This window comes from Dromaius novaehollandiae, chromosome 2 (assembly GCF_036370855.1).
Source record: "Dromaius novaehollandiae isolate bDroNov1 chromosome 2, bDroNov1.hap1, whole genome shotgun sequence".
Lineage (NCBI taxonomy): Eukaryota > Metazoa > Chordata > Aves > Casuariiformes > Dromaiidae > Dromaius > Dromaius novaehollandiae.
In genome coordinates, this window is record NC_088099.1 from 145911341 (window position 1) to 145926630 (window position 15290).

Below are 15290 nucleotides of genomic sequence, written 5' to 3' on the forward strand. Positions count from 1 at the left end.
GGCGGCGGCGGGGAGCGAGCGGCCGCGGCGCCGCGGTGAGGGGCGGGCGCGGGGCCGAGGCGGGCACCTGCGGCCGCGGGGCCTCCCGGGCGGAGCGAGCGGGGCGGGGGGGCCCCGCGGCGCCTGGGCCGCGTGTGTCGGGCGGCGCGTCCCTCCCGCCGAGGGGGCGGCAATGCCCCGGGCCGAGGGGGCGGCAATGCCCCGGGCCGCGGGAGCGGCCGGGGGGAGCGGCAGCGGCCGGACCCCGGCTCTGAAGTTCCTCCGAAAAGGGCTGCTTCATTTCTGCCCTCTCTCTCTCACATTCCTGCAAGATTACCGGCCAGAAATAGCCTACGGCCACCCCCTCCCTCCGAGGAGAGAAAAAGACAAAAGGAAAAAAAAAAAAAGAGTTGTTCGAGATTGTAATTACCGGTTAGGTTATGTTTTAAGACAGTAATGAAAAACTGTTAAAAGAGCGAAGTGTGGCAGAAAGCGCGGCCGGGGGCGGTGGGAACGGAGGCTCCGCGGAGCCCGGAGGGGCGCAGCAGCGTTACGTGCCAGCGTGGGGCCGGGAAGGGCATTTCTGTAAAGCTTCTGTTCCTGTCCCACCTGCGGTCTCAGCTACGGCTTCACCTGGGGAAGGCGCACTTCGAAGCATGCCTAGCCCTTTCTTAGTGTAACTATGTTGTTTGTAGTTTCAGGCTTTCCCCCACTGATGTCTAGAGTTGTTAGCTTATCTGGTTTTGCAGAGCTACAAACTGGTGGAAAAAAAAAAAGAGAGAAGAGAATAATAATATAAAATGATAATAAAAAGACTCGACCAGGAGCAATAATTTAAAATGCACATTTTGCTTTGGATGCACTGTTGTTCATATAAAAGTTGTAAATATTTGTTTATTTAAACAGACTGAAAAGTGCAAAATGGAGATGAACAACATGCATTTCTTTTTTTAATGTACAAAACATTATATGCACTCAAAATGTTATAATTTCTAATATTTTTAAAAGTTTATATTTGAGTTGTACAGAATTAAGCATTAATCAAATATTTCATTCTTACTTAACATTATCATTTCCTTAAGATATTATTGCAAGATTTAAATTCTGTGCTAATAATGGAGAAAAAAGAAGTTTTTTTACTGTCTACCTCACTATAATGCAAGTATTTACAACTCTAAAGTTATCTGAGGTAAATTAATATTCAGAACATTTTTACAATACACCTTTACTGGACGATACTACAACTATTACTGTATTATTAAACTTTTTTTTTTCAAAAAGTCAACTTGCTTTTATACGTTCTATTATTTGATTAAGTAATTATGAGTTCTCAAGTAAACATTGCCTCCAGTTGTCAAATGCTGTCGAGTTAAGTTGGAGTAAGTGCCACTTTAAGACTTACCTAAAGCCATTCTTCCTTTCTGAAGACTTTTTGTACGCTCATAACATCTTTAGTTTCCTCTTTAGTATATGCTGGTGGCATAAATATGCAAGACATTGCATTATGATTTTATGCATTTTATGTGGTGATTTTTGTTAATGTAATTGGGGGAATGCATTACGTGGAAAAATTTCAGGCAAACATTTGTAAATATCATCTGTACCGGGCACATTTATATACACTGTATTATGATGACAAGCGAAAGATAATGAATGTTTTATAAATGATATTTATTTTTGATGCAATGGGTAATATATTTATTAAATATTTCCTGGTTATCTCTTAGCTAATGAAGAACTATTCAATGAGTGGCTGTTTCACTAAGAGAAGAATTGCAGTCCTCTCTCGTAGCAGTGTGTGCAGAGGCCCCGGTGCTCTGCGAGCGCAGGCGGTGAGGGGGCTCGTAGCTGGAGTCTCTTAGGAGAAAGGTTCATCTCAAATGCACGAGGGCTGAAAGAACCGCTCACCTGGTAGGAGCTGTGGAATGTGTTTGAAAACAAGGTTCTTTTCATGGCAAGTGGAATTTTTACCAGATCACAAGATCTGATCTCACACGTTTTTCTCTGGCAAACGCTCCCTCCCTCGGACTCGGACTTGAACAAAGGATTCCGGAATCGCACCCGGGATTTTGAATACCGGCAGCTGAGGGACCACTGCGAGGGTCCAGCCTTAGTCTGCGTGCAACTTCCAGAGGAATACTTCTGCCCAGTATTTAATACCGTTTCAAGTTTGTGACTAAAAGTAAGTTTGGAAATAGCCGCTTTAAAAAGAGCTGTAGTTTTAAAGCCCAGTTCCCTGTGTGTTTGCAGCTAGCGGCACACTGGCTGTTGCGAACGTTCATTGCTGCTCCGACCTGACTGGTTTTCTGCGCAGGGTTGTACTGTGGAGCGAGCGTCCGCTCTCATTGTAACCGAAGGCAATGGAAAAATGGCACAAAGAAAATCTGCGTCCCAGCAAGCTGGAATACACTCTAGAAAGAAAGGCAATCAAGACAGGTAAGACGCCATAAACTGGAAATGACCATGATGTAAAAATCTGAAATTTTACAAAATTCACAGATAGCAAAGCATTTAAAGGCTGAATGAAGTGTTGCTTGATTTCACTGTCCAGTGAGCAAGTGAAGCATCAGATGTATAGACATTGCTTCAGCTAAAATAATACACTGTGTTTTTCAATGCAAGTCCCTTTTAGTATAAAAACACTATTGTTTCTATTACTAGCTCTTCCATCACAGGCTTACTAGCAAGCTGTGTTATCACTGAGCTGTCTTTCCTGATACACCTCAGAAGTTGTACTGGGGAGCTTCGTCAGACAAAATACACCTCTGAGAGGCCTGAGAAATCTCTCCTTAGAGGAGCTCTTCAAAGCAGCAGCATGGAAGATTTTGCTGTCTTGGATGTACATTGCAGAGCTATTTGTACCATCTCCTACGTTAGCTGATTTTTGGGGAACATCTTTGATGGCCAGAAAAGGTTTGAAAGCCCACGTGTGTCCCACTTCTTCCCAAGTGGCTGTGCTTGTTGACCTCCAGGCAAGTAAGAGGACCTGAAAAGGCACAAATATGGTCAGAATCTGGAGCATCTATTTTGGAGACAAACCTTTTGGATTTTACTATTAGAAGAGAGGAAACGCTGGCCTTTTTGAGCATGTCTTTTGGATGCTATAGTTAATATAACGTTAGCTAAGCCTATTTTGGCAAGTCTGCTGTTCCTAAAGATGGGATCTCTGTTCATTTCCTTTTTTAGTTCTGCAATATTCTTTTGTACAAAACTGAGAAGGAGCAGTATGATTTTGAAAAGGAGATATGTAAAGATATAGCAAAGCTGATTGATTGTCTTTCCTTCCTTGCACCTCCCTTTCTCTCTCCCTCTCTCCTGCCCACCCCCCAAGTGCTCATCAGTGAACTGAACAAAAAATACCGGTGATTATTTTTTCAGCTTTTACCACAAATACTGAAAGCTTTTGTTACAGAGCAATCCAAATACGTTAATTTGGCGGAAGTGTAGCTCAGATCTCTCTGTCCTGCCAAAGTAATACGAATTTTCTTTTCCATTTCTCAACTCCCCATGCTCAAAATCATATTCAAAAAGGGGAAATAATTTCTTTTATTATGTTGCCGGCCAGAAGAGGGAGCAGAATCTATTATGTAATGGGAATAGATAGCAGCAAATAAAAGACAGCTGAAGTGAGTCCGTTTGATTGTGTGATGTGTATCAGCAGACGTTTTGCAATTCATTGATCTCATTGACTGTGTTGCTCAAACACAAGAAAACCACTGACACTTCCTTGAAATATAGGTATGGAACAGAACAACTAAATAGAGAGTATTTGCATGAAAAAAATAGAATAGGGCTTAAGCCCTTCCTTTGTAAGTGCTGCTCCTCCTTTTTAGACCCCAAACTCCCTCTTACATTGACTTATGGGGGCTCTCATAATTTTGCAAATGATATGTGTGGGAAAATAGTGGAATGCCCTCCTTGACCAATCTTCTTCCTCACTAGCTCCATGTTGGTGAGAGGTCAGTTTACTGAAATGTGTAAAATAAGCATGCTTGTTTTTACACAGATGTGAGACCAGAAGTACCTCAAATGTTAGTTGGGGGACAGAGTTGATCATATTGTGTAGAACATGTTTCTTTATAATCTCTTAATCTTTGCTTCAAAAGCCCATCTGAAGCCTTGAGGAAGTCAAATGACTGAAATTTATACTTGTCAATCATCCAGAGTCTAGGCAGCAAAACAGTGGGTTTCAATAGCATATAGTTTGTTCAGCTATACAGAGGCCCATGTACTGTAAAGGAGTACACTACTTTAGAATGGGGTTCTCTTGTCAGCATTCAGCTCTATTATACGATTAGATTTCCAAATATTTGCTCTTGTTTCTTTACAATGTCAGACTGGTTGTAAACTGTGGATGTTCCAGCTGTTCATTATTGTGAGAGAGGAGAGTCAACATAGTACCACTACTGTGCTCATCGTCTGCCTATTTCTTCACGACTACAGCCCTGAAAAGTAACACTTGTCCAAGCAATATTAGTTAACATGCATTATTATTTAGCACATTATATTGCTGAGAATTAAAACGGGTTCTCCCAGTGATTTAACCTGAGCTAATTTTGCACTGCATCAGCCTGGAGCAGTGTATGGGATGCTATATTCAACCATGTGTTGTCATTTTGGCCACCTCAGTCTGTCACAGAACTAGAATTGGTTTTAACTAGGTGAGCAGACAACCCTTTTCCTGGAACTGAGAAGTCTAAAATCAGGGTGGGGACTTTTATCCCATAAGGCCACTTTTCCTGCTAATAGCTTTCTGCCCCATTTTTTTTTTCAAAGACTTTTTGGAGAAGTTTCATCCTGCAGACCATTGTTTAATCTGTGGAAGATGGTTATTTTTCTGAATGTAAGGATTTTAGTACACTTAATACTTAGGAGAGTACTAGGGTAGAATAAGTGAGAAGAATCCCAGGGTACCAACATGCCAATCTAACAACGAGAGCTTTGAACTGGGTGGCTGAGAAGGAGCTCAGGTGAAGAAGAAAATTGGTGGTTTAGCTGACAATTCATTTCTAGGGTGGAAGTGGGAAATTGCAGGAGGGCCGTAGAAGAACAAAAGGGATAACATAAGGGCAAACTGCCAAACATCTGAGATGTCTTTACACTAATGCTAAGAGTATGGAGAATAAACAGGAAGAACTAGAAGTCTTGGGACACAACAAAGGCTACAGTTTAATCAGCATCACACAGACTCAGCGGAATAAATTGCTGCACTTGAATATTAGCAGAGAGTATAATTTGTGTAGGAAGGACAGGCAGAAAAAAAGGGAAGCATATTATCTGGTATATTAGGAATGTGTGTAAGGCCAGAAAGAGGGGAGGGACAGACTTGTTGAAGATAAAATGGAGAGGAACTGTAAAGCTCTCCTAACGATTACTTAATGAGGAGGAGGAGGAGGTCAATGTAACATTTTTCGAGCAACTACTGGGAGTGTCCAGAGGATACGAGGTAGTGGTAATCAAGGACTTTATCTAGCCAGATATTTTCTGGAAGAAAAAAACCCAGCAGAACACAGACAGTTTCTCAAGTTTTTGGAATGTGTTGGGACAACTTTTTGTTTCAAACAGCGGAGGCAGTTACAGGAGACATGGCCAGATAAGGCTATGATAGATATGACTAATAAAGAGCAACTTGCTAGAAGGTGATTGGAGCTCATGTGTCTGTGGAAAAGGATTGAGAGGAGGAGAGCAACACTAAGTGATTCCTATAAAGCAGATTTCCATAATTTCAGGGAACTGATAGAGAAGGTTCTGCAGGGAGGAACTGGAAGGAGAAAGGAGTTGAAAGGCAAGCTGGAAAAAGGCCCTGTATTAAAGGCTCCATAAGAAGCCGTCCTTCTGGGGCAGCATAGTAAGACGTCAGGGAGACTGAGTCAAGAGCTGCCTGGTCATCTGAAAACAAGGAGGCAACTCACAAAAAGTGAAAGAAGATGCTGCACTAGGATAAGAGGAAGGCTAAAATCTAAAGAATGTTAAAGGCACTAGAAATAGGAATAAGAAGAAAAGAAAGAAAAGGATTATCACTTCACTGGAATGGTGAACAAAGGACAAATGACAGACAGCAAAGTGTGGAGCACCTTATTCTTTGGACATAAGGCATACCTGGTACCAGAGGTCTAACACAATTAGGGCTAGCAAGAGAATTGAAAGCCAGGCCAGATCAGGGAAAGAAAGGTGAAAGAATATCTGAATAAAACATTCAAAGCAGGATGCCCCAATGACATTTACTCTGGCATAAGCAAAGAAATAAGCACAGCCACTTCTGAAATACTAAGAATTATCTTTAAGAACACACAGAAGAATGATGAAGTACCCAGAAGTTACACATTAGCCAACTTGCCTCAAATACTTTGAAAAATACTGAAAAAAATTAAATGCTCGATAAAATAGCAATCGCAGAATAATAACATGATAAAGACATCCAACATGAATTTGTACAGAACAAATCATATCCAGCTAGTCTCATTTTCTTCTTTGATAAAGGTGAAGTGAAACTCAAGCACTTAAGAAGAGGGAGTTCCAAATTAGCTTGCTACATTAAAGAAGTGGTTTGGGATATGTACAATGAAATGTAATAGTAACAAGTGCAAAATGTTACACTTAAGGAGGGATAATCTTATGCATGAGATGCACAATGGAGAATTTGGCTAAATAATGCTTCTGCAGGAAAGAATCTGGTCTTTATAGTGGAATAAAAATCTGCATATGAGTTAACAAAACAATGCTGTTGCCCTGTTCCAGGACGTATGAAGATCATTTTCTGATGTCTTCTGGACCATTGGTGGTCTGCCGATCACAGACTGAGTAACACTGCCTGGTGATTAAGTGTATCAGGCATGACAGGTACATATGTAAGACTGGGCAGTTCATGCCTGGGTTGTGCTAGAGTCCACAAACCGGGCGTGCTTTGGCTTCTCTCTTTCTGTGCTCTGAGAGGTATTTTGAGAAATGACTGCCAGGATGGGCCTTGCTCGGTTCATCGGAAGAGGGAGCAGTGTGGCTCCCAGGCCCTCCGTGCACAGAGCACTCTCCACAGCATTGCAGCTCATAAGGTCTTTTCGTCGTTAACTGCCTGAGAACAAGGAGATTTGGATACCATGGCACTCCTAAAAATTCCCTTATGTACTCTTCTTCAATTAACTCCCTTGAGAAATACAGGCCTAAATTTTCCTCTTAAAGTGGGAATAAGGGGATTTATTGCAATGCCTATTGTGGCACCTAAACTGGACAGTACTCCTGCGGAGATGTCATTAGTACTGAGCAGAGTGGAATAAAGGTCTCCCATAGCTTTATATAAGGCTTTCTTTTTAATACAGCCAGCTGAATGCTTGAGAATAAGACCTTTTGTTCAGTCCTACTCCAGCAGAGTCCTGTACTTGGTTAGAGCCTCTTGTTGCTATCATAAAACAAACAATGGTTTATGGCATGACAGCAATGTGCTATTTTGATGGGCTTCTGTGAATTTACCAGACTCAAGCTGTTTTTGATGCTTGATGTGTTCCAATGAGACCAAAAAAACCCCAAACCCCAACTTCCTCACCCCCCCCCCCCCCGTTGTCTCAACTTTCCAGTGCATATTGTGCACCCGACCCTGCTCGTGTACTACAGTGGACTTGCAAATACTTTTCAGAGACTGTTCTCTGTCCTCAAACATGTCAGTCTGGAATTTCTGTTGTTCTGTTTGTCATTTACTATTCATATTGGTTCGTGTGATGAACTCTGCAGAGGAGATTTGGATCTTATTGTGACCAGGTAAAAGCCACAGATCTGGATCATATTACTGGCCAGGTAAAAGCACACAGAAAGCTCTGGTCCATCATGTGCCAGAAGTCCTGCAAACTTGAGAGAAATCAGGTCTTGAATGTGTTTGTGTCAGGACCTCTGAACAGCAGTGAACTGAATCTTCCTAGTCAGCCTATTCATATATCTGTTTCACTACTGAGTAAGATCAGCATTGAGTATGTCACAGGCTCCCAAATGTTCGTTGCTTTGTTCTGTTATTTTGGAGTGAAATAAATTACTGCTGTCACCCGGAACTGGAACTCTATAAAACATCCTCCTGTTCCTCTTTGCCAATATCTAACACCAAGCCCTGTAAGCAGACTATTTTCATTCACAGTGCTGATGTTATACTGCTCCTACTATCTATCATTCAACTGATCTTTCTTTTTGTTCTTGTAGACCAGAGTTCCACAAACCTATTTAACCTGGGATGTACCTCTGCCAAAGACGGCTCTGCTGGGAGACAGTGCAAACAAATTCATCACTGACAAACCAGGCAGCAGAGCCGTCAAACATAAAACAGCTACAGCAAGTCTGGCTGAAAGGTTTGGGGAGAGATAGAGGAAATAAAGAAGAATTGTTCATCATTTAAGGACTTCTCGAGTATTTCTGACTTTAAATTTCTTCCTAAGGAGGAATGGACATCTTTGGGAGGTGGAGAATGCTCTGAGAAGGGCTAAACCAGATGGGATCACCCTGCGGCCATTAGAAGTGTACCAAACAATTTGAAAATGTTGACCTTTTCTTGAAAAAAAACAAAATTCTTTCTATATTTCCTGTGGAATTTTCTCTTGGCCCTGTTGACTAGTCATAAGAGTTGTCTGTGTAATGGACTGTCTTCACGACACATGAAAAATTTCTGAATTTTTCCATATTGCTGAGTACTAGAATTTGCGGGGACATCTACCCCAGCTGTCTTTTAAGTATTGCATTGTTACAAGATTTGAAAGAGCTAAAGTAGCTCAGAGAAGGCCTAAACAAATATACTCTTACATATCATGCTTCTTATAGCTTGATATTTCTAACGTGTCTGCTTGCATCACTAGTTCTGGGGTCTGCTCTGCCCGCTCTTGGCAACCACCAGATTCATCAGGGCGACGGTGGAACTTGTTTTAGTTGGTATACCTGAATGATGCCTTTGCTTCCTTTCTCCTTTGGTTCTGGTCTTTTCTGCTTGTGGCATAAGTTTCAGCAGAAACTCCAGGGCACGTAGATCCATCTCTATTCTAGAAAGGGGGGGGGGGTTGTGTGAGGAACTATATGCAGGCAAATTCAGAGCAGATTGTTTTATGCAGTATCAGATTCCATGGAGATGGAACATGATATGATATGTTGAAGTGGGATATATAGCATATGGCCATAATTCAAGGAAACACATTTCTCCAGTTGGATACCTGCTATTGAGTTGGAAAACATGTGTTCTGCATTCTAGTAGGCTTCTACCAGAACAGTGAGAGGACGTAAAAGACAGGTCATTTCTGGTATGGAGTACCAGCTAATATTTACATCTACCTCACTGGTTTCGTAGGGCTGTTCAGAATTGCTTCATTTGCTCCTGCTGTCGCAACAGGCAAAGCACAACCTAAAAAGCTTTTCCCGAGCCTTTCACCCCCGCGTGCACACTGGGAGGCTGACACGTGCAAACAGGCTGGACGGCTCTGCATGTGTGGTGACGCCGGGCTGGCATCCCCAGGTCTCCTCCTCCCTCTCGCCACGGGGAGCGAAGCACACGCTGCCTCCAGGCGCAGTGCTTCTTGCAGGCACAGCCCCTGACTCCCGGCTCAGGGGATCCCCGAAATCACCCCAAATCACCCCACTCTTTTCAGCAGCGCGGCACCCACCACCCTAAGCCCACTCATGGCCAGGACACTGCAGTGAGTGGTGGGGACAGGAGCCCTGGGTTTCTTTGGGCGGAGGGGCTGCAGGTCTGCTGGCTCCTTTCCAGCTGGTGATGTGAGGCCGGCAGGAGCCAGTCTGTACGCGGCAGGCCTATTCCTCAAGGAAATCAGGCCCTCGGAGAGGTGAACTGTCAAGTGACTTAAGCTGTATTAATCATCAATTTATGCCTCCTGCCAGGCAAGGTAGGCTGTGCGTGCAGTTTCTTCTGTGGTTCAACTGCTAAATACCTCGTGGTCAGACTTATGAGTAATTACCTGCCTCAGCCTACTTTTAAATAATGGAGCAAGTATAAACCATTGCCCTGGAGTGATCCATCCTTTTCAGCACTGTCGTTCCCTGCCTGCTGATCGCCCGCTCTCCCTCCTCGTGCCCTGCTGGACTCTCCCGCTGTTCCTCTCCGTCCCAGCCAGGCACACAAGGAGATAACCAGCCCCATCCTTCACTCAGGCTAGCCACCCTCCCCTTGCACAACCTGCCCCGTGTTTTTTCTTGTGTGGACGCTGTTACTATTGCACTTAATTAAGCACACTTAAGATTAAAATGTTTTCAAGATTTTCTGCTGTTCCTTTCCAGTCAGTATCGTGTGGTTTCTTAGGGCACCCTCCCTCAGCCCTCTTGGACATGATGCCCTTTTCTAGTTCCTCTTTCTCTCCTGCTCCCAGCTGTGGCTATTTCCATGTTAGCCACCCCTTCCTACCACACCAGATCCCAAATCTCTCAGTCTCATAGCTCCTAAAGGTGTGTTTTGTTCAGGAGCACTGTGCCCTTGAAACCCAGCTAGTCCGATTCCTCCCCCACAGCACTAACCTGGGAAAGCGATAGCAAAGGTAGGGGGGACTCCGCATGTTAAAAATCTGTTTTCCCTAGTGCATGTTATGTTTTTTCATTTTTGTATAAAAATGGCTACTTTTTTATGATGAGTAGCTCTCTTTTGCCCCTGGAAAACTGGGATTTCTAACAAGAGCAAAAGGGATCTTTTTGTGGGAAAAGTATCATTGGAAAATTTTCACTGTTGGTATTAAAAAAAAGATTTTTCAAGGATTGAAGTAAAAAACCATTTTTCTGTCACTTTTTGTCTCTGCCTTCTGCACTTTCTCAAAGCCAAGGGCCAGCCAAAATGAGAAAAGACTAAAATCTAAACATTTGAAGTTACTTTTTTACAAACATAATGAGCATTTTTATTCTGTTTAAAAAGCAACCAGTTAGAAGACTTTCTCAGCCCAGTAAGTTTTTATTTTTTGAAAAATAAGAGACCGCCCCAATGTGCAGCAGGAGCTACAGCTGGGAGAAGCTGAGACCTGGTGCTATGAGCACGGCAGAGAACAGGCGCTGGCAGACGTGCGTGTCCCCAGCACTCCCAGTGACTCCATGGGCCACTTGCTGGGACAAGCTGCTGACCTGGGCCCCTGGGCCCGTTCCTCGCACCGAGCACCCCTTCTGGGCACGTCGGAACGGATAAACCCAAGGGCAGCACTTGGCCACACAGTCTTGTCCTGAATGCTGCATTGGCTCCTACTTGACCTAACCTGACACAACTTGCACAGTGCAACTGATCCCTTGTTTTCCCAAATTCAAAGAGATTCCTCGCAGAAAGTGGAGAAATATGTGTGTGACCTGAGGGCAGGTATAGGTGGCTCCGTCGTCAGAGATCTCTGAAGTAGCTTGGTATTTCTCTGTTGCAGATAGCCTGCGATGCAGGTTGATGCAGCAAATACTATAATTACGCACAGTATTTCTAAAATGTTTTTTACATGCTACAGTAAAGAATGAAAATAGTTGCACAAAGACAAACCTTACCCACCATGGAGCATATGGAAATTGCAACACATTTTCTGTCATTAGATGTTGAAATTTGTAACAAATTCGATGTTGTTACACTCCTCTTCCCTTTGTGTGCAAGTACTGCAAAGTTTGGGTTCAACAGGCAACAGCAACATTAAATTTTAAAATTTTCATTGTTTTAAACAACATTAAATGCAAAATTAAAAAAATATCAAAACCACGTAGAAAGCGGATTCCAGGGTTCTTCTGCTTTGGATTTCCTGACTGTTGTGCAGAGAGCAATTGTGTTTTCCATGAATCAGGAAGGAGAAATACTGTCATGTCACTCGTCTGAGCACAGTAACCCAGCAGCACAGTGCCGTTCTGAATGCTTGTGATGAACTCAAAGCGCAAAGGCAGTGCTGCTGGTCAAATGTGTGTGAGGGAGTAAACAGCTGCTCATAAACACTAAGTGAAAAAGATAGGCACAATATTTGTCAATTAAAGGTGATGAGCAATCTGTAGGTCTTGATTCAACGTGCACCTGGACAATGCTTGCGCTGTCTCAGCAGAGGTGCTGGGGCCAGCAGCGGAGGTGGCCATAGCTCTGCGGTTTCCAGATGCTGCATGTCTGATCTCCATGAGCTGCTCTTGCCCAGGCTGATGGAGCCCTTGCTACATCCCTTTCCCCAGACCTCTCTGGTCCCTTGATCCTTCAGGGACAGCTTGCTCTCAGCTGCTGCCTGTGGCCAGAAGAGTCTCAGCTTCACATCAAATGGCGTTTCAGCCGTGGCATCAGCTCTTGTCCAAAGAGCCCTTCTCCAACTGGAAGCCAAATGCCTAGTCTTTAACACCTGGTAGTATCCTGGATAACATTTCTGCCTGGGTTTCCCCATCCATTAGAAGGATGCTGCCACATCCAAAGTGTCAGTGCTCGGAGAATGGCAAATGTTCCCCACGAAGGTGGTGGCTCCATGCACCACAGGAGCAAAGGACAAGCTCACTGAATAGCTTCTGCTTCGATGTGAGGACAGCAACCAAAGAGGAAGAGCAGTGCCTCCGTCAGAAAGCGTGATGTACGGATTATCCTGGCATGGCAGTGGAGTGACCCTGGGCATACAGCGGCTGCTGAAGGACGTCCAAAGGAAGGAGTTAACTCCCAACGCTCGCAGCTGTGCACAGCCCAGAACAGCTGAGACGCAAAAGGGATTTTAGGGTCTCCAGCTTCTGTGTTCTCAGCCTGAAATAGACTTAAAAAAATCTTGATTTTTAGCAGCTTTGATGCTCAGAACATTTTGTGTGTCAAGCTCCCTTACCATCTCCCAAATTAGGCTTCCCAAATATCAACCAGCAACACCTGGTGTTAGAGTGGTTCATGGGAGTTAACAAAACTAAGACATCTTAAAAAATTTTAATCTTAAAGCCCCACATGTGAAAGAGTCGGTCCAGAGGAGGTTCCCAGGAGGTGAGACACATGGTTTTGCTGAGGGCCAGCAGGCAAGGCTTGTTTTGGGGATTTTCGCGAGGTTCGGTTGGTGACCAGCCTTCATGTGGCCTAGTCTTCATGGTGCAGGAGGGGTTAATGTCACCTGCGCTGCTGGGGCAGTGATTGCAGCGAGTGGATGAAATGCACTACTATTAATCTGGAAAAGCAGTGTAAGCTTTAGGTTTCCTAACCCTTACAGAGGAATATTGCATAGCGATATTGTGAGAGGGGGGAAGACACGCTTTTTAAAGTGAATCTGAAATTAGAGCATGTAGATATTGCTGTCCTGGGGAATGCAGGAGAACCCTGATCAATACCTGGGACTCACAGAGCTGAGGATTTATTCCCACCAGAAACGGGCTCTGTCTAAGCTCTTGGAGAAAAATAGTATTCGTCTTCAATGATAGACAAAGTACATTAATGTGAAAAGCTGACATGCAATCCAAACTTTGGACAGCTCTGCCTCTCTTGGGCCATGTGTTTGTGATAAGTAAATAATACTTAATGGCCCACAGTAACTCTGCAGACCTAAATATTTGGCTGCCTGTGTATTTCACAAAAAGTTCCACTGATTTTGAAAGGTCACACAAATGTAACAGCTTGGCCCAGATGTGAAAACCAAAGAGACTTTATTAGTGCTGTGGAGTAGCAAGCCACTAGGTCACCTTTAGATTTTAAAGCTATTATTCATTTGTTTGTTAGATCGGCTACATCTAGTAATTATTTCTATGCAATTACTAAGTCCAGGCCAATACATGCTTCTGTATCATCTGTAAACTGTCTGAGGAACAAAACCAGGATCCTTTTCTTCTTCATCTCTAAACCCTTCTTCATTGAAAGAGGGGTCCAGAAGGAATGTGAGACAAAAAGCCTCATTCTGGCTCTGAGCATTAGAAAACAGTGGGGAGGAAGGTATTACCCCAGTTAAAATTGCAAGGCTTGGATTTTGTCTTGGTTGCAGTCTTTATAATGCAATACACTTCAGAGCTTGCAAAAAAAGGGCATAAAAGCCCATTTAATGAGGTCCGGAGGAACGTGCAGGATGCAGAGGATGCCACTGGTGTGAAGCCCCCAGCCCAGTTTCTGCATCAAAGAGCAGGGACGCTGCATGTGGGGCACGCGCTGGGATATGTGGGAGAGGGACCTGGCAATCGCTCTGCTGCTGCGCGCGCTCTCAGGTGCCGGCTTGGGTGCAGGTGCCCTCCTGGGCACAGCGCACGACGGGGGCCTGTAGTGTTTCCTCCTCTTGGGTGTCACTGTGGGGCCGGCTGTGGCCTGCCCCAGATCTCGCTGTCGCTCTGCCACCTGAACATACTGACGCTTGCCCGGCCCAACAGGTAAGAGAAGGAAGGAGCGGCTCGAGCACCTGGAAATGGCAACGCTGGCAATGTGAGAAGAGGTCAGGAGGATCATGGTGAGGAACTCAAGGGAGGTGAGGGATAAAGAGCAAGGGATAAAGAGAAATTTGAAGGGAAACAGGTTTCCTTAGCTCATGGCTCCTCTCTGATTCCCAGCTATGAGACCTGTTAAGGCTAGTTTATCCTTATGTCTGCTTACACAAGGCAGCTTTAAATTTGGCTTACCTGACCACTGGAAGATGCCCTCAGTGCAAGGGAATCCTTTTGTGTTGCTGAAACGATCTGTGTAACAGCTCCTCACAGAGCCTACAAACATGCAAAGAAGGGCAGAGGCAAGGCTCCCTCCTGCCGGTCCCTTGCAGCTCTGGAAAAGTGACAGCCTAAGTTACAGCAGCCTTCAGATGGCTCTGGATTACGTGGAGAGCTGACCTGTCCCGCAGCAGCCCCAGCGAGTGGGGGATGCTGTACTGCGGCTTTCCCACTCCTGCTGTGAGCCGGTCCCACTGCAGGCAGCATCCTAAGGGACAGCGCCAACTCCTCGCTGCTGGGATTCAACGCAGATGGCTCCTGGGCAGGGCACATCTGCCCAGAGCCCGTTATTGCTGAAGGATCAGCTCTTAGACCCACCACGCTCGAGTCTAACACAGTGCGGTTTTGTGTTCTGTTTTATGCTGCGTATGCAACAGAAAAACAATACACTGCATCGTGGACCAAGAATTTTTCCCTCCATAACCCAGCTTGCTTTCTTTTGCTCTCTAGAGTTACAGCGATGTTCTTCCAGGGAGGGTATATGTGCAAGGCTGCATGGATTATGCCTCTGCTTTCCTAAATCAGTGAGAGGTGAAAACTATACCCATAAAAACTATACTTTCTTACAAAGCGAGTTTCTAAGCGGGTGAGTCACTGACAATTGAATGCAAAAATGGTGTGATCATCTTTCTTGTATTTATCCTGGCACGTGAATTCCGACAAAATGTCAGAGTGCAAAAACAAGGCAAGATAGGGAGCTACTGAATCTTATGTTTAGT

General features: G+C 44.4%; 1 long non-coding RNA gene across 1 annotated transcript; it reads left to right on the forward strand.

Moving 5' to 3' along the window:
* The first annotated feature begins 114 nt into the window (after window positions 1–114).
* LOC135327624 (uncharacterized) lies at window positions 115–8353 on the forward strand. Its single transcript, XR_010388026.1, has 2 exons — window positions 115–2161; window positions 2294–8353. It is a non-coding gene; the product is annotated as an uncharacterized LOC135327624 (long non-coding RNA).
* Window positions 8354–15290: the final 6937 nt, after the last annotated feature.